At 44.0% G+C, this 27,139-nt stretch overlaps 1 protein-coding gene across 4 annotated transcripts in view; it reads left to right on the top strand.

The window, feature by feature from the left end:
* Positions 1-3,753: 3,753 nt before the first annotated feature.
* Positions 3,754-27,139, top strand: part of ADCYAP1R1 (ADCYAP receptor type I) — an 808,856-nt gene continuing 785,470 nt past the window's right edge. For 3 of the 4 annotated variants that reach the window (XM_085628887.1, XM_085628888.1, XM_085628889.1), the window contains exon 1: positions 3,764-4,282. The gene's annotated coding sequence lies outside the window, so the exon portion shown is untranslated. Of the gene's footprint in view, positions 4,283-27,139 lie in introns of all 4 variants that reach the window. The other variant, XM_085628890.1, reaches the window with a different exon arrangement.

Genomic DNA, 27,139 nt, shown 5'->3' on the forward strand with positions numbered 1-27,139 from the left:
AGCCATAAAGAGTACATGGGCTGGATACTCATCAACACGAGTTTCCTAGTTTCATGATGGCTTCACTTATTTCTAAGGTGTTTGGTACCAAACTTCTTGTCTTAATAAATCCTCACTGATGCCAGTGATAGGTTTCTTAGTAAATTCACAGAGGAGACCCTTTTAAAGGGTCCCCATAAAACCTGCCTTGCCTTGGTGTGGTTCCTGACTGGTTTTCAACAGTCTGCCGCCATCTGACATGTTTCTGACCTCATGGGGTGAAAGCCTGCACTCTCGAGAGGACAGAGACAAAGCCTGCTCTGGGCGGAGGTGCCGCACACCTCCTCCAGGACAGGATGGCCTTCCTGGGCGGGAAGCTTCCAAGGCCATGCCACCTTTGAAATCCAACCCAGGAACCTCCACCAGATACTGGGGGAGGCCAAAATCCCCCTTTTCTGCTCCACTTTTGGCGAGAGGAAAGGTGGGAAAACTAGTGAGACTATGAGGTGGGCCCACCTTCCATCTTCTCCGCCCCTAAGGTGGGGCAGGCAAGGTGGACCCCACTTTTAACTTTCTACTATCTTGAAGATAGGGAAAATAGACTATCAGGGTAAGGGATATGCCCACCCCCCACGTGTGGTAAGCATATAGAGGATGTAGTCACCCTACAGGTAAGCAGCCCATTGGCCACTACCTGGCTCCCCCTCAACGCACCCTAAATGTATTATTTAGGTGGCTCCCCGAGACCTTTGTCTTCAGATTCCACGGACCTAAAGAAGAAGATGTGCTGCTGATCCAGTAACTGAGCCCTTCTGCAGAAGAAACCAATGCTAAACCTTGCAATCTGCAAAAAGACTCAATAACTGTGGTCTGCCATCCCTACCTGAAACCTGTGCAGCCTCCAAGGACCCCGAAGCCCTGATAGCCTTTGCCAATTGCCTGGGACCTCCCTGTGGACCAGTGATACTAGTCCCCTGCACACCGCCGATAAAGACTACCACAAGGTAGTATGGACCTTTTCAACGCAATTCACCTTGTCAGCCAAATGTTGCAGTAGCCAAGGCTCTTTGGTTACCAATACAGTAGCTGACCACTTCAATGCATCCAACCAGCCAGAGGGATCCTCACAGTACCTGCGATCGACGCTGGAAATATATATGCAGAAGAACTTTTTGTTATCTATTTTTAACAGAATGCAATTGTGATGTCGTATCCATTTTTTTATGTAATAAGGAATTTTAATTGTTGCTACAGAACAAAATATCTATATATATACAATCAACTCTGTCATGTGATAACTGGTTTTTCATTGCTATGATTTAGAATTACTGTATTTGTATGTTCACTTGTTTTTATTGCTTCTTATTGGTTTTTATTGGTTTTATCATAACATTTTTGGGAACTCACAGAACTGTTGGTTCCAGACTACAGGTTGGTTCTTTTCACTACTGTATTGTAAATAATATCTCTTATGGTTGGTTTATTGTATAATTGAAAGGGGGATTTGTTAATGTTGTCTGACAACAGATGCTTAGCACTACCCCGTGCTAAGCCTAACTGCTTGCTGACTCTACCACAAAAAGAGCATTAGAATTATCTGCTTTTACCTCTGCACATCTATTCGGGATCGACTGGACTCTGTGCATAGTGTACTTCATTTTAGTGCACTATAAAGAGAGACAGCTTCCTCCAATTGGCATTAAAAAAGGAACTTTAAAGACATGTCCTACCTTGCTCTTCTTTTGCCCTCTATTTTACTGATGCTGTGACTAGCGTATACTTTTGTATGTGCCAGTCCCCTTCTGAACCGCGTTCAAGGCTTTATTTTCTACTATGTCACATATTGGTTGCTCCTTACTTTGACACGATATTCTTATCTCCTATCTGTTACTTTACAGTATTGAGTCCTAGTGGTTGTCCTTGTCACACACTGTTAGAAAAACACAGAGGCAGGAAGTTGCGCTGAATGTTCATTATTCTGTTATCGACGTTTATAGGTAATGTGGAATCATGAGGAGCAGACCACCCCAATCTTCCCTTCCTCTTCCTGAAAACCCATGTTCTCCTCTCTAAACTCCACCCTTCCAGCCCTTTCTCTGTTGGGTAATTTTTCACTGGTCACTTGTCCAGTGTGGGTTTGTAAGTGCTTGCCTCCCTCCGGGTCCTAGCGCCCCACTCATTATATTGTTTGCTTATATTTTATTTTGTAATATTTTTACCTCTGTGTGGTTTTCATTGTATATTGTTCTAATACCTTTTGGCCACGCCTACACCACATAGGAATCCAAGAACACACTCAGATGGATCTGCTCCTTCCTGACTCGAAGAACCCAACCAGTCAGCTTGGCACCGTACACCTCAGACGCCCGTAGCCTCTTTTTGTGGAGTTTCTCAAGGATCATCCCTGAGCTCAACCCTCTTCAAGGCATACATGATCACTTGAGCCAGCATTATCCGCTCTCATGACATCAATGTCCTCGCCTATGTTGATGACAGGGAACTCATTCTCTCCCTCACGGACAAGACATGTAGCTCCCAGATGAAGTTCAATGCCTGCATGACTGAAATCGCCCTCTGGATGGAGCCAAACTGTCTAAAGTTGAACACCAACAAGAATGAAATCATGATTTTCGAGAACAGCACTTAACCCTGGGACTCCACCTGGTGGGCAACAGAGCTAAGACCGACATCCACACCCACCGCCCAAGCCAAGAATCTTAGGATCACCATCAACAGCAAACTCAACATGACTGCACAAGTCAACACCATCACCGCGTCATGCTTCCATATCCTGAAGATGCTGAGGAAGATTTTCAAATGGTTCCCAATCAGCACCTGGAAAACTGACACACATGCCCTGGTCACAAGCAAGCTGGAGTAGGAGAACACCCTGTATTCCAGGATCAACAAAAAACTCATCAGAAGGCTGCAGACCATTCAGAACTTGGTGGCCAGAATCACTCCCAACTTACAATGCCGCACTCACAGAACACTACACCTGAAAGAACTCTACTGACTCCCCGTACACATTCAAGCAAAATCCAGACTCCACACCCACACTTTTAAGGCACCACATAACACTGGCCCAGCAGGCCTCAATAATTGCATCTGCTTTCACAAACATTCCATGCACCCCCACTCACCCAGACTCCCACTTGCACACATCCCACACACACGGAAATGCAGATCCGGCTGGCAAGCCTTCTCCTACATCGCTCAGAAAGCATGGAACGACCTGCCACTAGACATAAAAGCCTCCTCCTAACTTCTGGAGTTAAGTAAGAAGAAGCAAGAACTGGCTTTTTGAGTAGCCCTACTAAATCCCATGTTTCTTAGATTCAAACCTGCTCAGCGCCAGGATACCCTCCCAGGTATAATGCGTTCTAAAAATCTGCCTAACATTTTGTGCCCAGATAAAACTGTATTAATGAATAAACAATAACATTAATTTGTCCTTGATTTACTATATGCAAGTGCATTACCAGAGATCATGCTGCCTATTCCTTCAATCACTGCAACCAGCCACCACACCATCAACATTGCCAATGCATTTTCTGGTGCTACAAGACGTGAGTGACAGCAGAAAGGTTGTCGGTTTTAGCATCAACCATCCTACTCCAGGTTACAATTGGATGTTGCAATCTGCTGCATATTCATGAGGAGCCTAGGATGAGGGGGGTTGGCTCAGACCTCCCGTCCGTCAGGCTGTAAAGGAAAAGGGGGAGGGAGTAGGGGAGCGGAGGGGGAGGGGAGATATTGCTGCTCAGAGGCACCAGTTCATTTTGCAGTATATTGTCTTGTCAGGAACATACGGGAGGGGAGAATAATTTCCCAGGAGTAAAAGGGCTATAGCATTTGACCTTCGTCTGGAGGATAATAACGAGCCCCGGCAGCTTTTCATTCTGACGCGCACATTGTGCATTCCAAACAAAAGTTTGGGGGCTTCCGGGTGCGGTTTCCATCGCTGGTGCAGTCACATTCCTTCAATGAAAAGATATTCCATCTGCAGTTCCCTTTGCTTAGGCGGTCGGGAGAATCCAGCGTGTGTCTGAAGTCAGCTACATGAAGTGGTCGCCCCCTGTGCACACCTCCTTGCCACCGAGCTCCTTCTAGAGGGAGGTAAAGGGCTTCTGTGGGGCCGCTCCTATCCGGCCCCCTCTCAGCGGGTGTTCTCCAAGCAGCTCTTTGAAGCATCGGCTGGAACCGGACTTGAGCGCGTGCTGCCGCTGCTCTGCGCTAGGACGCCTCGGAGCGTGTGTACCTCGCTGGGAAGCCACGCCGAGGACAGCCCCCGACTGCAATGGTAAGTCACTTTTTTGTGTGTAAAATCTGCAATGCATTTATAAAGCATTGTTTATAGAGGCTTGAAAAAGTGTTTATGCGCCAATATTGTCATGGTGTGTATAGCCACAAGACTGAATATTTTGCAGTGGTGTACATTGAGGTGTGCCGCATTATCGGTTACTATGGGAATATTATTGGATGCGAAATCCTATAACATAACGGAACACACGACGGACAGGCTGCTAGTAATTGCAGGGATGAGAGGATGGATTCGTATCTCTCGTCTTACCCGGTGAGATCTGCACGATGCTCGGCGTGCTGATCTCACCGCAGAGCCGCGCGCGTTTAAGGATGGGGATCACGTCTGGCACAGGCAATATGTCTGGTAAATAACCAACAACCGCTAATGATTCTGCGCTGCTATTCGAGGCCAGCGTGCCTCTCTGCAGCTCGAGCGCGGCAGGGCGGCTCGTTTCTCGGCCAAAGGAGGCTCCTCTGGACTTACCCGGGATAGAATAAGAGACACGCGCTCCCTCACACACACACACACACACGTACGCACGCACGCAACCTCTCTCACACACACTTGCGCGCGCGCACTCTTTCGCTACCTCACACATGTCCACATACAGACACGCTATATCTGATCATACATTAATGCACTGTATTTAATGACAACTGTATGGCCCGGGGCTGCATACCCCATTCGCCCATCCCCCTGTTCGGTTTTTGTCAGTGTTTGACAGGGTGCGATGATTTAGCCTACCCGTCCAAGTAAACGCGTGACAGACACTTTAATGGGCATAGGATTCTAATTGACAGCCTAGTGTTTTACGTGCTGGTGACTAGTAAAATGCAAATGATAAAAACACTGAGCTGGGAACACCGCGCTGACAAAATGTATTTCTACAGAAAAATACTGTATGCCTTTTTAATTATCTCATTCAGGGCACAGTTCCCATCAACACCCTACGCGTTTCAGTCGTCTTGTCGCCCATGGGATGAAGCTGTCCTTCCGCAGAGCATGTCTCCGCGCTTTGACGGCTGAAATTCAATGTGGGTTTTTGCAGATCTGATGTGCAATCAAAACATTGTTCACTCGAAAGAGAAGGGCACGCGGAGCAGGTACAATAGCTTGGCAGGCTGAGCAATACCTTGAGAGACACATTTACAGCACAAAGAACATCGACTGGAGAACAACTGGGCTGTCTTAGTCTGTCATCCTTTTAATGTTTAGTGCCACTAGTTGGGGAATGACAAGACTGTTGCTGCTGGCTAGAGTGCTTTGTGATTTAACGCTCACCCACACGTCAGATGTGATTTTCAGATATAGAGTTTGAATCGTAGTAAAGTCTACTTTGCCGTCATCCTTCCAAGATGAGACAGTTGAGCACCATTACATTGGGTAGTATTAACTCCTGCTATTTACAGCGCTTAGCAACAGCATCACTGTGGCATGAAGCAATATATATGACATGTTATTACTGAGTCCTAAAGAGACAATTCAGTAGGTGGTGTGCTCACACCTATATGACCAAATGGTCAAGCTTCTCTTTAAGATGCAGACTATAGGATCCCGGCTGAGCAAATTATGCAGTTTATAGAGTAATGTATATACATCTCAATTATGTTGATTTTTGTATGCATTATATATTTGCACTGTTTTCACACCAGTCAATTTGTTGCATGGATCAATGTTTCCAACAACATAACACGCTATAGAACAATAATGCACAATTTAAACTGTGCAGTTAAAAAAAAAATCCTTTGAGCACTGGGTTCCACATTTGCAAATCTTCGTTTGTCAGCAGTTTCCATAGGATTGGGCAATGTGCAGACTGTTGAGACAAAGAATCCCACACATCATGGCAATTTTTGGGCGAGATCCAGGGCTCAGTTGTGTTTTAGGTGTACACTGCCCAGCACAATGTTACACCTGCCTTCACAGTGGAGAAAAGTCTGTCTGTCACAAGTGTGCCAGCGATTAAACATTGGCATCATCACAAATGTTGTAAAAGTGGTGATGTCATTTGTTTGAAGCCACATGGCATAGGCCAGATTAGATACATCATGCTGGCTTTGTTCTTTGGTATCCTCACAGTCCATGTGCATTCATTCTGTATTTGAAACCTGTTTCAAAGATGTCCGCTTTCATTAGCTGTCCTTTACTGCCTTGCAGACCATAGGGCACTTGATGTAAGAGAATACAGAATAGTCATTGATTTATGGTGTCCAAAATGTTATATTTATTCGACAAACTCGTATCTAAGTAATTTACACCTGTTTCTGATTTTCTGTACTGATCGTGCCTTTGAAAACATCTTAAGGGGTGTCTAGATTTGACCAGCATCTCCCAATGATATACAAAATAAAGGTACTGCTGAGTACGGCCAACACCATGCGATTTTATGAGTTTTGTTTTTATTTGTTCTTAAGTATTTGCATTCGCCTAAACACGAGGTTCACACCAAATCTGATTTTTTAAATTTTAAAGTAGTTTTCAGATACAGAAAGCTCAGAATCAATTAAATTCTCCTCACCCTTCTTTGTTTACTTTATTTAATTAATGGCTCTACGGAGGATCCCTAAACAGGCAGGGAAACAGAGAAAAACGCAAAAGTAAATACAGAATGGCAATAAAAAGAGAGATCGAAAGAAATCTGGTTCAAGAATATATTGAGACATAGAAAGGAGGGAGAGAGGAAAAGAAGAAAGAGAAATGTTTGAAAAGTGCCAAGCATTTACCGAGAGACTAGCATAATGTACCATACAGGTTGAAAACCGACAGAGACACATGATAAAGTGCAAAACACAGAGAAAGGTCGAGAAGGAATAAAGGGGAAAAGGGTGAAAATATTAGCGATTAGGAACAGTAGGGACAATGTGTTGAATCAAGAAGACATCAGAGGAAAGATGTGGATAAATGAAGAGAGAGAAATACAGAGATCGGAGACAGAAAACTAGAGCTAGTGATGTGGATGTCGTGAAAAGAAGGGGAATGAAATAAAGAAACAAACAAACCCAGATGCATAGACATGAACAGATGGCCAAACAACATCTGAGTGAAAGACAGAACACCGGAAACAGAAAGACAGAAGGGAAGCAGAAGATGAAGACAAAGATAGAAACAAAGCATGGGCATCGTGATCAGGAAGACACAGAAAATGATATTGTTACAAAAAAGCAGACGAGCAAAGACAGAGATACCAATCCTACACTACAAGACAGGAACAAATGCCGAAAGACGATAAATGACTGGTCTAAAAAGAGAAGAGGAGATGGAAAGATATTGGGAAAGGGTGATGGGTTACGCAGCTGGTCAGCTGCTCAGAAGCAGTAAGTTACAAGGAGAAGCACAGATATGTATAGATTGACACACTTAGTGATCAATAGGAGGACAATTAAACTTAAACATAAAAAAGCAAACATTTAAAAAGATGTAGACGAACAGACAAGCATGTAAACAGAGAACAGTATTAATGCTTACAAGAACGATTTGGCATAGCAAAAACAGATACCATGATACACATATAGAGAAAGTGAGTGAGATGGACGGCAACAACAACCTATTATTGATGAAAGTATATAAGTAGATGAATGAGTGGAATTATTCAGATATAGTTAGTACAATCAATTGTGCCATGCCACATTATCTATTCCGCATAACCGTTCTTCCTCAGTGGCATTTAACTCTTTAAAGAATCCCATTGTGCACACAGTGTTGCTTCATTACACGTCTACGCCCTCTCTTATATTTATACATATCCCTCATGTAAACATATTTTATTATAAGGCACATCCCAAAAACCCCGCCTGGGATTGATGCAAAAATCAATATCCCCAGTACTTAATTTGTGGGGGTAGTTGCAACTGGTAGGCACCGGCACTCTTTTTTGGGGGACCGATAATTATTTTTCAATATCAGACTTTCATCACCGCAAGAGAGAGGAAGGCGGGAAATGGAGAAAGGAAGAAAAGAAAGATAGGAAAACAGAGACAAATGGAGAAAGCAGGTCATCATATTGATTGGGCAAGAGTGAGATGGAGACAGGAAGTGTAGGGTGATGGAAGAAAGAGATGTGATGTGGAATGGAGACCGGGCAGCCTTGGTATCCAGTGAAATGCTGGCATCCGGCAGAATCTTTGGCGGGCTCCTAAGAAAAACCTTTGGCCCCTACACTTTTTTTCATACAAATTGTACACTGAATAATGCCATGACATCCATAAGTAGATTCATTAATAGTATAAAAACTACCTGTCACGGTGTGCAAACGTTTTCATATAATGAATCCTGGGAGTCCAGTATATTGTTAAATGCAGTTTTATTCAGCTGTCTCATTTGCATAATGCCTATTTTTTAGTGCCAGAGGTCAATGTTATTGCAATGCCGCCTGTTCAGTATTCACTACTGTTAATTTTAGCAAAGCAATGGCAATTAGAGAATTTTTCCCAGTATATTGGTATATTACTTTAAATGTTCTGACCACCATAATGTGAATTTTAGGTTAGTGTTTCCTCTGTCTTCAAACCAAGTGAAGCATTTTAATGGTGGGCAATGAAATGAGTACTTCATTTGAGCTGTGGTTGCAGGTGGCATCCATAGGCACTCATTTTAAGGACCGGCACTTATTTTTCCTCAACAGACATTGATCAGGAGTAAGAGAAAGACACACACAAAAGGGGGAAAGTAGGAGGAAGAGAAAGACGGGAAACAGTGGTAAAGAGAGGAAGTATGGATGAAAAAGAGCCCATAAGATTGAAATAAAGAGGCAGGGAGTGTCTGGTGGTGGATTATGGAGACATAAAGAGAAATTAGGACTACAAAGCCTTGGTATTTGGCACCCTGACCCTCGATAGCGTTGGATACGGGCTTCTGAATAAAAACTTTGGACCCCAAACCTGTTCTTTTATACATTAAGTACTGAACAAAATGGTTGTTGCTAGTTTTATCTCCAAACTGGACTGAGCTAGATGTCTTTAGGCTGATGTCTCCCACCTTGTTAAACTCCATATACAAAAGCAGGTTATTGCTTGTTGAATGAGTATCCTAGTAAAGGCTTGAATTTAAGCCAACCAGGTTACCACACACATTGCTTAGCAGGTTAGTTAAATCTTGCTTTTATGAACGTTCCATCATGTTTACAGAAGAAACATGACATTTTATTCTGACTTTATGATTGTCCCTCGCTAATATCTAGAGCAATATTAGCAATCCACAAAAAACGTAACGATTGAGTTGATCTGGATTTTGGACTTAATCGAAGGAGTCCAATAGGTTCAAATGTGTCGCAGCCCCGTGGACTTCCACAACCACTGCAGGGATCTGTGTGAGACCTCAGGGCCACAGGTCTGAATCATGGTGGTTACACTCAGAATTTTGTTCTTCAGAGGAGGATAAAATCTGGATGGTCTCTGAAAATACTCCTATTAAGTTTATTTCACTCCAGCCAATAGGGACCACTTTGAAGAGGAGGTCCTACAGTTGTACTTCCTACTTAATTCATGCCTGATGTGGAATGCTAACCAAAAGAGCCGGAAACGCAATCCACAGCATTTTCGGAAGCTGCTCAGCTCTTTCTGGTGGTTGTTGCATGGAGACCTGTTATAGCTGTGGCCCATAGATAATACTTGAAATTTTTGCTTAGTCATCGTTTATTGGACAGTGGTAACTTACTAGCTATTAAAAACAAGCATTGACAATGCCAGTGAGTTTAATGATCGCAATCAAACGTTGAAAACAAAAACACAAAATGCCCATTGCATTGCAAAATAATTTAAAATAAGATTGTTTTTATATACAAAACATTGGCGAGATATAGAATTAAATATGTGGTAACAAAGGGAACTTTGTAGATGCAAAATACTCCCTCATGCATTCCAGCAGGGGCGGAAGGATACTCACAAACAGTAAATAGAACGAAGGTGGGACTAATTATCTCTCAGGCCTGTGCGAAGATGCGAATGTCAATGTCTCAATTCACTTAATGAAGGGGCCAAAACCAAAAAAGAGTAAATAGCTAAAGAAGCATGTACCAAAACCCCCTAGACTGTGTGTAAAAGACTGTATAGCAGCCATGAATCACACCAGCGCCATTACACATCAAACCTAACCACTAGGTAAAAACCATGCTGCAAGCCAGAGTTATGCACTTGTTCCTTCTGCATCCTCTCTGATCACTTATGCCAAAGTTGTGACCTTCCGGCAACTCCACTCTTGAAGATGAAATCTGTTTTGTTTTTTAACCATGTGCATTACATACATTGCATTACATTCCACAAAATGTGTAATATTGAAAAATATCTCTTCGGTACAAAATTACTGTAAAAGTGTTTTTTCCCATATTGTCTGCACACATCTCTGTACCTTTGTAGAACACATTGCAACAAATGATCCGTAGTGAATGCTTTGAGAATGCTGCCAGCTCACTAGTGAAAGTCGCGATTTCTGTCTTTAGTGCCCCTGACCTTTGACCTTTGCCATGTGAACGACCTGACCTTTAGGGCACCGGGAAATCACATGATAAAATAAGAAAATGCATTAGAAACGTCTGCGATGTTACTTTGCAAAGATTAAAAACGTGAAGACATTATTTAGATTTTAGTCCCTTCAGTGGACTTGCTCCTTCCACAGTGCAGCACCGTCTGGTAGCTGCTGCTGCTGTCCCCATCTGCTGCTGCTACTGACCCGGAGGTCAGGAGTTCAAGGCTCTCCTCCACCGGCAGGCTCATGCCTGAGCCACATCCCTGGTGGTCCAGTGGTAGAGTGTCACTGCTCTGCTGCTTGACTGCCCTCCTGTCCCTCTTTCTGCTGTTTATGTCCCTCTTGCTTTTCTGTCTCTGCCTTTGGCTTTGTTTATTGTCTTTTTTGCTTTGCTTCTTTGCTTTTATTCTTTTTAATCTCCTTTTTTCTTGTCCGCTCCCTTGTTGCAGCTGCGATCCCCGGCAAGCTGCCCCCCTCCAGTGTCCATTCCCGCTCCTGCATTTCTGGCCTCCCAGCTATCCAGCCCACCCCGCCAGCACCACTTAATGGTGGCTGCTGAGTTGTTAAAGTGCGGTCCACTATCCCATAGTGGACTTGCTCCTTCCACAGTGCAGTACCGTCTGGTAGCTGCTGCTGCTGTCCCCATCTGCTGCTGCTGGTGCTACTGACTCGGAGGTCAGGAGTTCAAGGCCCACCTCCACCTGCAGTAAACCTGCCTGCACCTCGTCCCTGGTGGTCCAGTGGTAGAGCGTCACTGCTCTCCTACTTGACTGCCCTCCTGTCCCTCTTTCTGCTTTGTCTGCCCCCCTTGCTTCTCTGCCTCTGCATTTGGCTTTGTTCTTGTTTTTTTATTCTTTGCTCTTATTCTTTTTATCTCCTTTTTTCCTGTCCTCTCTCTCGTTGCCGCTGCGATCCTCGCTGCCCTGCCCCCCTCCAGTCTCTATTCATGCGTTTCACACCTCCCAGCTGTCCAGATCCCCTGCAGCACTACTTAATGGCATCCATACAGAAGGTGGGCCAAGTGCAAGCCTGTCTGCACCCGTCCACACCTGGACCACACCCACAGCCAGGGACCTTGATTCTCAGACACTCTACCACTACGATGCCTTCACCTTTCTCGCCCTCAACCCTGGATGGCATGCCACCTGCCATCTATCACCACCTAAGAATAGCCTCGGACCCTTCACCTGCACAAACTGCAACAGCACCTTCTGCCACGCCAACACACCAGCTCCTCTCGCCGCCGAGCCAACCAACAGTGCACCCGTTTGGCTCAACTGCATCCTTATCAACATGCAGTCTCGCCACAAACACACCACTGAAACCTGGGATCTCCTCGACCCCACGTCTCCTGGCATCGCCTGGACCAACTTCTGCTCCGGACCGAACATTGCCATCGCCATTCACGACAGCTAGAAAATCACCCGCAAGGTCTGCCCCACCCACCCAGGAGGAGTTATCGCCATCGTCCACAAAAGCACGCTCCGACTGACCATGCATGCTAATCACCCAATGGCGGCCATGGAACACCCCCACTTCCAGATCCGGACCAACCCCAACACAACCATCCATTGCACCCTCGTCTACAGCCCTCCTTCACCGACACTATCCATGACCTCATCGCACCCATAGCTCTCACATCCACCTACTACATGTCTTTTCCGTCAGCGGTAACATCAACTACAGACACACCACCGAACTCTCCTGGACAGACCATCATTGCGTACATCTGGCTTTCACCATGCCCACCCTACATCACCATCATCATCGCCCCCCATCGCAGCTGGATCAAGGCAACTAAAGAACTTTTCGTCAACTCCCTCAGCACAACCACTCCGCCACTGCCTATGGACGCCAACACCACAGCATGCAACCTCCACCGATGGATCTCCAACTGTGCCGATACCCTGGAACCACTCAGGAAAATACCAGGCAAAAATCACACCAAGAATGCCAGCTGGTTCACTCCCACTGTCCACGAGTCCAGACACACCTGAAGATGTCTTGAGAAGAGATGGAGGCACAAAAATCCCCCAGAAACTCACAGTACCTTCAAATCCGCTGTCAGCGCACACCCCCTCCTCCTGAAAACCACTAAGAAAGTGGCCCTCCAAGCCAGAATCAATGTCAACGCAAACAACAGGAAAGAACTCTTCACCATCGTCAAGGAGTCCGTCAGGCACAACAGCGAGACTACAGATGTACCCCCCCTCCCAAGACCTTTGCAACAAACTCGGCACCTTCTTCCACAAGATCAGGAAAATCTACGACACCTTCGACACCCTAGACCCAGCCACCATGCCATCGCACGCAACCTAGACCGTGCTCTGCTGGACCCCTGCTCACAACAGAGGACATGATCAAGACCATCCACTCAGGTTCCCTGACCAATACCTGCCTGTACCACATCTTCACAGAACAGCCGCCGCCATCACCCCCCAGCTTTGCAGCACAATCAACTGCTCCATCAACACCTTCACCTTCCCCGATGACTGGAAACATGGCAAGATCAACCCCCCTGCTGAAGAAGCCATCCTCAGATCTGACAGAACTTTAGACCAATCTCACTCCTTCCCTTCCCAGGTAAGGTCACAGAGAATAACATCAACGCGCAACTCTCCAAGTTCATTGAAGTGAACTACGTCCTGGACACCTCCCAATCCGGCTTTGGAAGCAACCACAGCACAGAGACTGAGCTCTTCCCTGCCACAGATGACATCCGCTCCCTCCTCAACCGGGGCAAAACCGCAGCCCTCATTCTCAACCTCCTTCAACACTGTCTCCCACCTCACCCTAATCACAAGACTCCACGACGCTGGCTTCCACCACAAGGGTTTGGACTGGATCCACTCCTTCCTCACCGTCAGCGAGTCAGACTACCACCGTTCGTCTCACAACCCATGAGATCAGCTGTGGAGAACCCCAGGGTTCCTTCCTGAGGCCCACCCTCTTCAATGTCTGCACGGCCCCCATTGCAGCCATCGTCAGAAGCTACGGACCCAACATCATTTCCTATGCCATCGACTCTAAGCTGATCCTCTCCCTCACCAATGAACCCACAATCGCCAGAACCAACTTTCACAGTGGAATCAAGGCCATTGCCACCTAGATGAAAGCCAGCTGCCTCAAGCTCAACTCAGACAAGACCGAAGTACTTATCCAGGAACCCACCCCCTTTAGCCTAGGACGACTCCTGGTAGCCAGCCTCTCTGGCATCTTCACCCACCCCGACCGACCACACATGCAGCCTCAACATCATACTGGACTCATCACTCGCCAAATCAACACAGTTTCCTCAGCCTGCTTCCAAACGTTCCACTTGCTTCAAAAGACATTCAAATGGATCCCCACAGAATCCAGAAAGACGGTCACCCATGCACTCATCACCAGCAGACTCGACTATGACAACACACTCTAAGGCAGCATCACCCGGGAACAGCTCAAGAAACTACAGAACATCCAAAACATTGCAGCCAGACTGGTCCTTGACATCCCCTACCGCAGCCACATCACGCAACACCTCTGACAACTCAACTGGCTCCCAGTCAACAATAGAGTCACTTTCAAGCTCCTCACTCACGCCTACAAAGCTCTACATGACAAAGGCCCAGCATTACTGAACAACCGCCTCACATTCCACATACCTGCCTGACAACTCCGATCCACCCAACTCATTCTTGCCTCTGTCCCTAGAAATCCACAAGACCAGAACTGGAGGAAGGTCATTCTCCTACCTCACCACCAAGACCTGGAACACCCTCCCCCTGCACCTCAGGCAATACGTGTTGCTGACCAATTCAGGAAGGACCTCAAGACCTAGCTCTTCGAATGATCCTCCACCTAGTCCGACGAGTATCCCCCCACCCAGCAACTTGAGGCCCTCACGGATGAGTAGCCACAATTCCTGATTGATTGATTAAGGTAAACATTGTTGCACACTACCCTAGTGCAGAAAGCTTTTGAGAGTCAGAAATTAAAGTATCCATACCTGCAATATATTTATTGCACACAATTCACTGCTATAGGGATCTTTAACAAGCATTTGCAATGCAATAGGTCTCGCAATTGTAAGAATTTGAGCTATTGCCATTGTAAATGACAATGCCTTTTATTTATGTGTTTAAAAATCCTGCAATAATAAATGGCATTTTCATTTACAATACTAATAGGTCAAAGCTTCTAAAATGCGAGACCTATTGCATTGCAAATGCTTGTTGTTTAGAAGCGCCCCATGCTGCGCTTTCACATTAATAGAGGCCACGACCCTTTCTTTAGACGAGCCGTGTCTAAAGAAAAGTCGGCAGCTGCTATTAAAGTGAAAGCGCGGTATGGGGCACTTTTACCAAAAAAATGCATTTGTTTGTCAAAATGACAAACAAATGCTTTTTTTTTGTAAAAGTGCACCGTGGCATGCTGAATGTTGCAGGAACCCATGTTGTATCTACAGTAAGAGAAACTCATTAAAGAAAATAGTGTTTACAGACTCATTAAGACGTACCGTGTAACAACTGAAGTAAAAGTGACAGTCTTCATGGGAGATTACAAATGAAGACAAGGTGGTACTAAGGAGGCAATAACCAGCCTATTAACGAATGAGAGGCCAGCATTACCGAAGGACAATGACACAAGCCAATGACAAATAAGGGCAGAGAGTGAGTGGGGCTTCAAGTCCCTACTCTAATACAGCATACCTCACAGAGCAGCACATGCACAGCCCCGGTTCGACCTAAAAAAAAGGGGCTCACAATTGCAATAGTTCATCTTGCAGTTTCTGAAGTCTTGCAGAGTCTTGCAGAGTTAAAGGGTCAGCACTGGGGAGGCAAGTGGTAGGCAGGAGGTAAAGGGGTAAGCACTGCAGGGTGCCAAGCAAAATTCATCCTTTGCCACAACAAGAAATTTAACTTGTTTAATCAAACTGCCTTTCTGGCATCTCCAAAACTTTATTTTGTGTTATACTGTCTTACAAATACAATGAATGGCTTGTGTTTCTTGCCACGGGTCAATATATAAAATGGCTCACAAGTAGAAATCATTTAAAAGAGAAAAGTGAATGTAGTATCTCATTTAGCTTGCGAAGATCATTTTTTATGAGTGAAATACTGAGGCTTTGATGGAGGGATAGACAGCAAGAGCCTGAACATTTCACCGGCTCTTCTCCTTGACATGTAAAGCACCACTATTCATTTCATGAACATATATGTATCAATTAATGCAAAAGAAAACTGATATCCCTAATTTCTCCAGAGAGATTCTTCACTAAGAACTATTTTGAGATGTAAAGAAATATCTATAGCACCTGATATTTGTATAGCTCAATCATGACTTTGAGGTGAGTTGTAGGTATTCATATAAAATGTGTAGGATCTGAACCTACCTAGAACCCTAGAACCATTTAAGGACGACCAGAAACGTTTCTGAACTAATCACAATTCCTAAATTATGATAGAGATTCAGGAGTCTGCTCAGATACAAGCAATGGCAAGCCTATAGGTCTGGGGCTGGGATTTGGGATTTATTAATGCTTCTTTTGTTTAGTCATGATATTTGCAAAATCTTGCTATTGGGGAAGATTCCAGGACTTTCTCTGATATAAACACAAGCATTGGCAAAGTCGAGAGGTCTTGCCTATATATGAGCTTTTGGCTATGTCAATTTGTTGTAGCAGCATGGCCACAAGTAAAAAAAAAAGCACTTTTGTAGCAGCATGGCCAAAAGTTTTTTTTAAAAAGCACTGGCCGTGTCATAGCACTTTATTTCCTAACTTCTAGCCATGCTGCTGTCCAACACAGCCAAAAGACATTGACAAAGCAAATAGCTCTGACATAAGCGAGAACTGTTGAGACCTGTTAGCTTTGCCAGTGCCTATTTCATGGAATTGCTAGGCTGGAAGAAGAGACTCAATAGAAAAAAGAATCTCTTTTCTCTCCGGTCAATAATATTTTACATTCCTGCATTCAGGCTGTTTTTGTTATGAAATGCAAAATGAAAATAAAAAACACACAATTGGAGAAGAAAATAACCGAACACCTCACTTTAATTGGGAAACTACAAGGGAAAGGAGCAAACACAAAACTAAATAGCAGACTTCTTTTCTGCTCTGTTCATCTGTGTACAATAAAAAGGGGTATGTGCTATTCTTTATAGAGTCTGGAGTGGAGAGCAAGCCTGATAGTTGGCTCAAGACACCCACACTGTCTGGTTAGTTTTGCTTCAGGGGCTGTTTTGTAAAAGTGACAAAGAACAGGTGGAGCTAGCCAAGTATGGAGCTGTCTAAGCAGAAACCATTTACCTGCAGGCTGTATGGGAAATATCAACTGCCTACTTTCGAAGCAAAGTGACAATGAAAAAAACAAGCATTTTGCAATGCAATCGGTCTCGCCTTTAGGACCTTATATGTATTTAGCTATGTAGCCTGGGTGCTGAAACATCTACTGCTCTTTAACATAGAGGGAAAGTAAGCAAAACACTGCGTGGCACGCCAGGTATGGGAACACATGGAGAGAAATATTGCCTTTCAGTTAGAAATGTTATAGTCCAAAGCTCTGTTTTTAATATAAAATCAGGGCCTGCGGTGGTCATATCACTGAAAATACAACATTTGAAAAAAATATTGTCTACGGGTGCTCGTGGAAAACAATTTCTATGGACTGGAATCTAGAGAATGCTAAAGTGATTCTGGTATTTTACTTACCTCTGCTGGTCGTTTTCTATCAAGAAAGTTAAATAAAGGGAGTTGCCGGAATTTTTTTTTTTTTTTAAAGTCCCACAGCAGAAAGCAATTCTGATATTTTACTGACCTCTACTGGACGTTTTCTATCAAGGCAGTTAAATAGAAGCAGTTGAACGAGCAGAAAGCAGTTCAACAGAAAAAAAGTCCCTAAGCGGAAGCATTCAAGTCCTAGGGCTGATCTCCAGAGCCCACAAAGTACATACACATATAAGTATATGCTAAAGTATATACATGAGATCTCGAATGCTTGACCTAAAAGTACAAAATAAAGCACTATGACTCAGTCAACATTGACCTTGTCATAGTGCTTTTATTTATTTTCAACCATGTACAACATGGTAAAAAATGTATTTACAAAAACAAACAGCTCTTGCCTATGCAAGAGCTATTTGGCCGTGTCAGAAGTTTTGTTTTTGTTTGTGGTGAGGCATGGCAAGAGGAGCAAGCAAAATGGGATGGGAAGTGGAGAGGGAGTAAAAAGGCAGCCAGGGCTAATGGAAGCAGAGTGGGACAAGCATCGAAACAAGGGTGGGGCAAGCATGACCATCAATGGCAGGAGTAGGGAGGGAGAAAGCAACACCATGGACAGTAGGAGGAGGGTGGGAGGGGGACGTTTCAATGATCGACAGGGGCGAGAGGGAACACGCAACATCCGGACAGCAGCAAAGGGTGGGAGGGGAATGGGGCAATCAAGAACATGGAACGGGTTGGGGGAGTTGGACTGCATGCTCCACCAAACGGACAAGACAAAGTGAGACAGGGAGGCATTCGGAAGCGATGACCAATGACACGCAAGGATAGGAGAGTGAAGTTGAAGCCAACAAATGGTAAGCAAAGGCAGCCCGAAGCTCTTTTTACGTTTTTTTTTAAAGAATAATTGACTCACAAGAAACAATGCAAGCATGCTTTGTAAGGTGATAACTAAAAATGGCTAAAAGTATAAATATTTTCTTTGTCTCAAAAAGCACAGTTAGGCAGAAGGTAACTAAGCACACAGTACGTTGATCATGCTGCATTGAAATAATGATTCCGACGCTGATCTTCTTGACGGTTGCTTGAGACAATTAATTCCTCCCTAGCAGGCTTGATGAATGGGATCGGTATGAGCAGAAATGAGAATTTGCAACTTCCTGGGTTACACCATATATTATGAGTGTAATTTTCAGTGAAAGTCTTTGAAGTTGTGACATTGAGAAATCCATTATAGAACCTATGAATTCAGTATTAGGATTGCTACTATTTTGTTCGTCCTGATGAAGGCCCCGATAAAGTGGTTTTAGGGGACAAAAATGTCAATATATTGCACTGTTGAATGTCATTTTGTGAATTCAAAAATACTGAACATTCAATAACAGAGATTTTGTTGCTAAAAGTAATCCTTCAATCAGTCAACAGTGTTTATTTGTTCTTATGTCACATGTGCATCAATAATCACTTTGTCACTACTCACTTGCACTGTGCCGCAATCTGGAGCACCTACCTGTTGTTCTATTATTGCACCATAACGTAAAGAATATATTTGCACTAGTATAACTGAATGCATGTTTGTTTATCTGAATTTATTTTGTGTTGCCAAGAGTGTCTAGGGTTAAACCTCTTTCCAAGGGAATCTTTGTATCATTTTATTCAGTATACTGTAGTTGGCAGAAGGCAAACACTTTGAGAATGTTAACCTGGGTACTCTGGCCTGTAAAGAAAGAGGGAGGTTTCCTGGCAGGTTAGTGTCTCTGAAGTATGCAAAAAGAACAATTGATGGACAGAATGCAGAAAAATGTCATACATTCACCCCAGTACAGAGATCTGGGCCTTAATCCATAGTTTTTTTGCTCACCATGCTATTCCAGTTTGAACCCAGCCATATGCAAATCAGTCTTGACCCTGTGCCCAATGGGAACAGTCCATCCCGAACTGCCAGGCCAGGTCCTCCCTGGACTGGAAACAAGCATCCTAGGACCGGTTTCGGGGTTTCACCCCTCATCAGCCAGGATAGCTTGACTCCAGTGGCATGGAGAGCACGGGACCCACGTCTGGGCATACCCTTCCCACTCGGGGAGACCGATGCAAAAAGAACAATTGATGGAAAGAATTCAGAACAATGTCGTACATTCACCCCAGTACAGAGATCTGGGCCTAAATCTATCATTGTTTTGCTCACCATGCCATTTCAGTTTGGACCCAGCCATATGCAAAGCAGTCTTGACCCTGTGCCCAATGGGAACAGTCCAGCCCGAACTGCCAGACCAGGTCCTCCTTGGACTAGAAACAAGCATCCTAGGACCGGTTTCGGACTTTCAGCTCTCATCAGCCAGGATAGCTTGGCTCTAGTGGCATGGAGAGCACGGGACCCACGTCCCTCTTGGGGTGAGAAATGCAAAAACAACAATTGATGGACAGAATACAGAACAATGTCATACATTCACCCCAGTACAAAGATCTGAAGTTCCAGCAGATCACTGTTAGAGTTGAACACATCTGGTGCCCTTGACCTAACCTTTAGTTCTTCTTTTGAGCTCAGTACAATGACTACCAAATTTTTAATTATGATTGTTTTGTTGGTATTCAGCAAGTGAGAGGCCTTGAAGTTTCTTTGGTTAGTCCCAAACAATAATTATTTCCTCTCGTGAAAACACTCACGTATTATCACATCAATATGCTCATCTTTTTATAGGGAACCACTCATACATTTATCATTCATAACACTGACTACACACTGAATCCTGTTTGATGCAAGCATGTCTCTCTTTATTGCATTAAATGACTCCTCAATTCATAAAAATATACTCATTACAATGATGTATCACAAAATTATCTAAAATCACATTGGTGCAAATATTTTAAAACATTATTTACAATCTATATATAATCACATCACTTTAAGGCACAGCCTTCAATAATTGTGTCAGAACAATACTAGTTCATTTCTATATTTGTGTTCTAGCAAAATGTCATAATTCACATAAAGAGAAACATGCCATTACTAATTGTCCCCTGACAGTACAAAGCAGACAATATCACAACTTAGCAATAAACAGAGAAAAATATATGACAATGTTATAGAAGGCTGTGCCTTCAAGTGATGTGATGATATATAGATTGTAAATAATGTTTTAAAATATTCACTCCGATGTGGTTTTAGATTATTTTGTGATACATCATTGTAATGAGTATATTTTTATGAATCGAGTATTCACTTATGTAAGAAAAAGAGACATTCTTGCATCAAACAGGATTCAGTGTGTAGACAGTGTTATGGATGATAAATGTATGAGTGTTTCCCTATAAAAAGATGAGCATATTGATGTGACACTACCTTAGTTTTTCACGAGAGGGATTTATTATTGTTTATGAATTTTGAACCCTGTCCCTTTTGTTAGAAGGGTACCTCTCTCATTATTGTTTAGTCCCAGATCAGCCTTCCATACATATTAATTATTTGGAAGTCACACTCAAATCTAACAGTTGTTTTTTAAATATCATACAATGGCTAATTTGTTTGGTAACAAGCAAAGCACAGATCTTCTCTTAAGAGGTAAAAAACAATGGAATAGAATGCAGCAGGATGATTATATAATTAAGAAACAGTGTGAATAAATCAAAAATAAAAATTTCTTTAATTGTATACTAAAGTAAAAATATAACTGCTGTCATTAAAATAGCATAATCAGGGCAAAGATGCTTAAATAATCAACAGGATGTAGAACGGGATGAAAACCATGAAGAACAGCTTGAATGAATAAAGAAAAAAAACGTTTTGATTTATTTATCAATCTCTGATCATTGAATCTCACTCATTGAACTTAAAGACCTCAAAAACACAGTTTGTGTTAAACTATAATTGTATACAGGACTGGAGGCTGTTGTCCTGTAATTCTTTTTGAGGTCAGTGTCTAACCCTTTGGAGAACATCTGTCCTCTCCCCCTTTTGAATCTCAGGCCTTGACTATGAGTGGGCTGGAGTTTTCCAATCACTGCATATATCCTTGTGTGCTCAAGGGTGGAAATTTCGAGTTGTGTGAAAGATGCCACACCCTGTAATTACCGGGTGCAATAAAGTCCCCAACGTTAGTTAAATTTTGGCAGATCACACCCGATACATTTAATCCCATGGAGTTTGATTTTAACAGATGGAATAAATATCATTAACTATTCCAGGGTCCTCACTGGTGATTTGGCACTTCTGAAGAACATACACTAGTAAAGAGTTTTTAGGGAAAGTTAGACCCACACACCACTGTGCCCAGCAGACCTGTTTGAGGTAATCAAGGTGAAGAGGCACCATAGGAATGTCAGTCTCTGAAAAAAGAGGCAAGGACTCCTGAAGGATGGACACTAATTTGCACTTCCCTTGTGAAGAAAGGATATTGTGGTTACTGTATATTGTTGTGATTACCCATTTAGAACTCGATATTAAGATGGTTAGCTTCTTGAAATGTATTGGATTGTAATGTACCTTCCAACACTCATATGTGGGTGATGTTTGGCAGTGGATTCTGCCTGAGTAGGAATCACACTGATGAACTGGTGACAGGCAGTGCCAAGGGAAGTGAGACCCATTCACGTGGGGGCATGCCCGACTCACATAGCACCCACCCTTCCAGTCTGCTAGTGTTCTGATTCTTACTGGGAATATAATAATGGTAAGAGATAACAAAGACCCTCCAGACTTAGAGCAGGGATTTTCCAGACTAAATGTGAATACTATTTATGTGAGCCCTAGCCGCTCCCCATGAAACAGTCAGCAGTGTAGAGAGTTATATCTAACTTCATATCAGCTGTGCAGTGAGTTAAAGAGAATTCCTGCAGCACTTCATATAGCTCATACAAAAACAATACAAAGATCTATAATGAAGGCAAGTGCATTATGCACATTGGATAACAAGTTATTGAACTAGCCATATAGGGCTTTAAAATGTAAATTGTTAGTAATGTTTTCCTGCATAAATTTTGCTAAAATTATTAAAACAGTTTCAAGATACTTAACCACAGAGTTGACAATTATTGGACATCTAGAAAACAAAGAGGGCACTGCATCTGGGGTATTGCCATAGAGAGAGTGCAGAATGGCCATGGTTTGTCCGGCTATGATGGCGGACACTTCTTGAACGAGCTCCTTACAATCCCCGCCTATCCTCCTTTTATCCTGCTGTCAACCTCTCATCATTTTTGCCACTCTGGCCTTCTCCTTTCCTTGTATCTGTCTGTGACCAATGTGGGGATCGCCCGCCCTCTGGCAGCAACATCAGCACCAGAAACCTGCAAGCCACTGCTGGGGCCTGCTGTGATGGCTTGGGACCTGTGAGTCGTGCAGGTGGCAGGGATTGTCCAGCTGTGGCTGCAATCTGGTGTCTTCGTCCGTGCTGTGTCAGCAGTCAATTGCTCCCTTTACAACCTACCCTGGAAGTCGACACCCGCTAATCTGATGTGGAAGTGAATCAGGGTGAGCTGTGTTTCCCGGTAAGGCCTGTGGAGCAACTATGGCACTAGAGTTTGCCGATTTATAGCCTCTGCAGTCCCACTTGGCATCGCTGCCTGCTCTACTCTCATGCATAATCATGGCGGCTGCTGCAGGCTGCGTACGTGATTACCTGGCCGAAAGGAGAGTGCTGGCTGGGCCATGCTGCTGGCTACCTTTTTCCTGATCGGTTGATACTCGAAGACAGCAGCCTGGGCCCTCATGGACATCCAACCAAAGATGGCCAAGATGGAGTCCACATTGAAAACCTTGGTGGATCGAGTGCACATCCTGAGGGCCGGTCACAACGGAACAATGTCAGAATATTTGGCCTTCTGGAAGGAGTGGAAGGGTCTGATGCTGTTACTTATGTGGAACACTGGTTGAGGGAAATACTACCAGTTCTTCTCAGTGGAGTGTGTCCATCACATCCTGACATGGCAACTGCCACCTGGAACTCGCCCCAGACCATTCCTGGTCCGGTTACTACAGTACCTTGACAAGGATTCTATACTGCATGAAACACGTAAGCTTTGGGAAATAATAGTTGAAAACACTCATGTTATGTTTTTTCTGGATTACACTGTGGCAGAACAGAAGCACAGAAACTCCTTCCTTGCCGTGTAATGCCACCTGCGAGAGTTGGATATTTGCTACTCATTTCTATTGCCAGCATGACTAAGGGTTGTTTCCTATGGCAAATTACAGTTTTTTGACTCTCCTGAAGATGCTTGGGACAGGCTTGAATCCTTGGGACAGCGGACTGTCAGTTAGACCTCCCAGGGTGGTACGACAAAAGACAAGCTGCCCGCTCTTCCTCAACAATGCAGTGAGTCCTGCTCGTACCACCTGTCTGGCTGTCAAGACTTTGGCCACTACTACAGCCAAAGCGAGAGGCAACTCATGGACAAAGCAAATTAAGCATCCATGTAGGAAACGAAAGTGTGTGACGCCCAAAATCCTGTTGAGACAATGCTTAACTATGATAAGAAACTCAGGTGAGGAAAATGGCCGCGCAAATGGGTACAGATCCAAAGCAGGTCAGCGGTCTAGTGTTTCCCCTCACGCGACAATTAGGGAGCTCAAGGTGCGCGTTCCACAGGAGAACTGCGCACTTCAACTGTAGTTTTCTGGAAGAGAGTAGCGTCACTGTGAGGCGCAGAACTTGTTTGGTATTTACCTCAGGAAATAACGTAAACACAATTCTTTGGTTCTATAACGCATGCGCAACGTGGGATTCGACTATCCTGACAAGAATTTATCGAAGGAAGAGAATTTCAAGCAACGCTTCAGCCTACATGTTCCAGTTGCGGTATTTGTTCCAACCTTCCTAGCATTTCTAAGGTAACACCTTTGTAACGCTTATGTTCCCGAGGACAGTGTGGTAAATTTCAACCTTAAAGAACTAAAGTGCTTATTTGACATTATAAAAACTTTCTTGCCTGAAGCACCTGAAACCAAGACTTTAAAATGACATGGGGTTTCCAGTTACTGGTGTATTAGAGGGAGTTATAACTTCTTCCAGAATTAATTACGGACAGATAAACTAAAGAGCTACTACTCGTAGCTAAGGTGAATAGTAGAGCGCTAACTAAGAGTACACATTCAGAGTTTAGTTCTTGGGAAAACAAAAAACGATTTACAAGTGCTGTCTTCCTTTACATTCAGATGCAGAAAATTAACCCAATTATAAAAAATCACAGAGAGAAGCAATAGCCTGGGGTCGACAGGGTAAATTTAGTGTTGTAGTGTTACATCTAGCATTAAACATGTTTAGGCAGTTTTTACATGTATGTCTTTAAAATCCAGGTGCAGTAAGAAGATCCACCCAGACGACCGAGTGAAGTACCACCAACTTACCAGGCAGTCTCTCTTGTTTCTCATCCACTTCCCCTTTCCCCCCTGCTTTAGTCGCTACCTCGAGTTGATCTTGGGTGGCGCCTGAGGTGGCGGGGCGTTGGGACCATCATCGGCTCCTGTGGAGATTTGGTACTTTGACAGATTGAAGTGCCCGCTAATCCACCTGAGTCGATATGGCTGAGGGTTTCGATGTAAAGGCTTTGGCTGGAGTGCTTGAAGGTTTACAAAACCAATTGACTCAATCAGCTGATGAAAATCGAAATCTTAGGGATGAGATTAGGAGGTCTCAACAGGAGACTCATCAAATTAAATTGAAAATGGAAGAGTTCCTTGCTGGAACCACTCCATTGGAGACAACCCGTGGGTCAGCGGCAGAGGTAGCTACACAAGTTATTCATTCAGTTGCCCCAATAGTACCTTTAGCTAATCCAGAAAGATTCAATGGGGATCCTCACAAGGCGCAGATATTTCTAACACAGTGTTCCTTACACTTTTTGTGTAGATCTGTAGTGTTTAAGGAAGAGCAGGTTAAGGTTGCATTCGTGCTGTCCTACTTGAGTGGTGATGCTGCCGCCTGGTCAATGCCTTTGATCTCTCGGAATGACCCAGCCCTGTACGACTATGAGCTTTTTAAGAAGGAATTTCTGAGAATTTTTGATCGGAGAACCGCCAACCAAGCCACAGACAATGAACTGCTGGATCTGAAACAAGGGAGTCGTGATTTGGTAGCGTATATCGCACAGTTTAACAAACTGATTGTGGAGACCAACTGGCCAGAGGATAAACGTTCAGCCTTATTCTATCGAGGTCTAAAGGACGACTTAAAAGACGCTCTAGCCCAAATTCCCAAGAGACCTCAAGAAATTTCAGAGTTGATTGACCTAGTCCTTCAAATCGATCATCGATTATATGAAAGACGTTCGGAGAAGAAGAAAGAGTTCCGGTCTTTTGTTACCCGTTGGGACCGTGTCAAGACAGACAGTAGCAAAACAGATGCAGTTAATGGAGAAGAACCTATGCAGATAGGATCCATTATAGGGCCTCTTACCAAAGAAGAGCGAGAGAAAAGACGAACAAAAAATCTATGCATGTATTGTGTAGGACTGGGCGGTAAATTCCGTTCCGCTCGCGGAATTTGCGGAATTTGCGTAATTTCGCGTTCCGCGGAGAACGCGAAATTGCTCAAAAGTCTGCTTTCCGCGATTTCGCGAAATTTTTGCTTGTTCGCGTTCTCAAAATGCGTGTTCGCGAGATATTTCTCCCCGAGCACGCAAACAGCAATTGCGAACAGGAAAAAAGTATCGCGAACAAGCAATTCCGCGTGTTCGCGGAATTTCTGCGTGTTCGCGGAGATTTTTTACCGTTTCGCGGAGATTTGCGTAACGCAATTGCGCAAATTCCGCCCACCCCTAGTATTGTGGAGATTCTGGACATTTTGTCAAAGACTGTCTCAAAAAACCCAAGACCAACTCGGGGTTAAAAGACAGATCCCATCAGTAGAGGGAGTTGCCCTGGTGGGAAACAAGGATCAGTCGACTCCAGAACACCAACAATTGGTTAATACACTACAATCGTCAGCTCCGCATTTGATTGTGTCATTTACCATTAAGTTTGGGCACAAGGAGGTTCCGGGGGTGTCAGTCATGATCGATTCTGGAGCCACAGGGAATTTTTGTGACCTGAGCTACGCAAAAGAAATAGGAGTAAGAGCAATCAGAAAGAAGAATCTAGAAGTCGTCAAGTCAGTAGATGGCTCAAACCTCACGTCAGGGCCCATTACAGATGAAACTGAGACTTTAGAGCTAGTTGGATTACAGAGTCACCGAGAGTACATAAGATTCAATCTCATTGATGCTCCACAGTTCCAACTGATTCTTGGTTTACCCTGGTTGACTGAGCACAACCCCACAATTGACTGGGAAAGAAGAACAGTCAAAATGAACTCTGCGCATTGTATCCAGAATTGTTTCGCAGGAACAAAAACCAGGTCAGAAGGAACTCCAGCTACAGAATTGGCTCAACTCACCAATTGCATATGTACTTTAAGAACACAAGAAATTCCAGTGGAATATCAAGATTTGGCAAGCGTATTCGACAAAAGAAATGCGGAGAGACTTCCGCCACATCGAGAATACGATTGCAAGATCGAGTTAGAACCCGGAGCCACCTTGCCGTGTAGTCGTATCTACGCCTTGACTGAAGCTGAAAATGTCTATCTCAAGGAATACATAGATGAATACTTGAAGATTGGCTTCATTCGACCTTCCCAATCGCCAGTGTCATCGCCGCTATTTTTTCGACCCAAAAAGGACGGAACTCTTCGCACCTGTATTGATTACAGAGCATTGAATCA

Source organism: Triturus cristatus, chromosome 10, assembly GCF_964204655.1.
Source record: "Triturus cristatus chromosome 10, aTriCri1.1, whole genome shotgun sequence".
Classification (NCBI taxonomy): domain Eukaryota; kingdom Metazoa; phylum Chordata; class Amphibia; order Caudata; family Salamandridae; genus Triturus; species Triturus cristatus.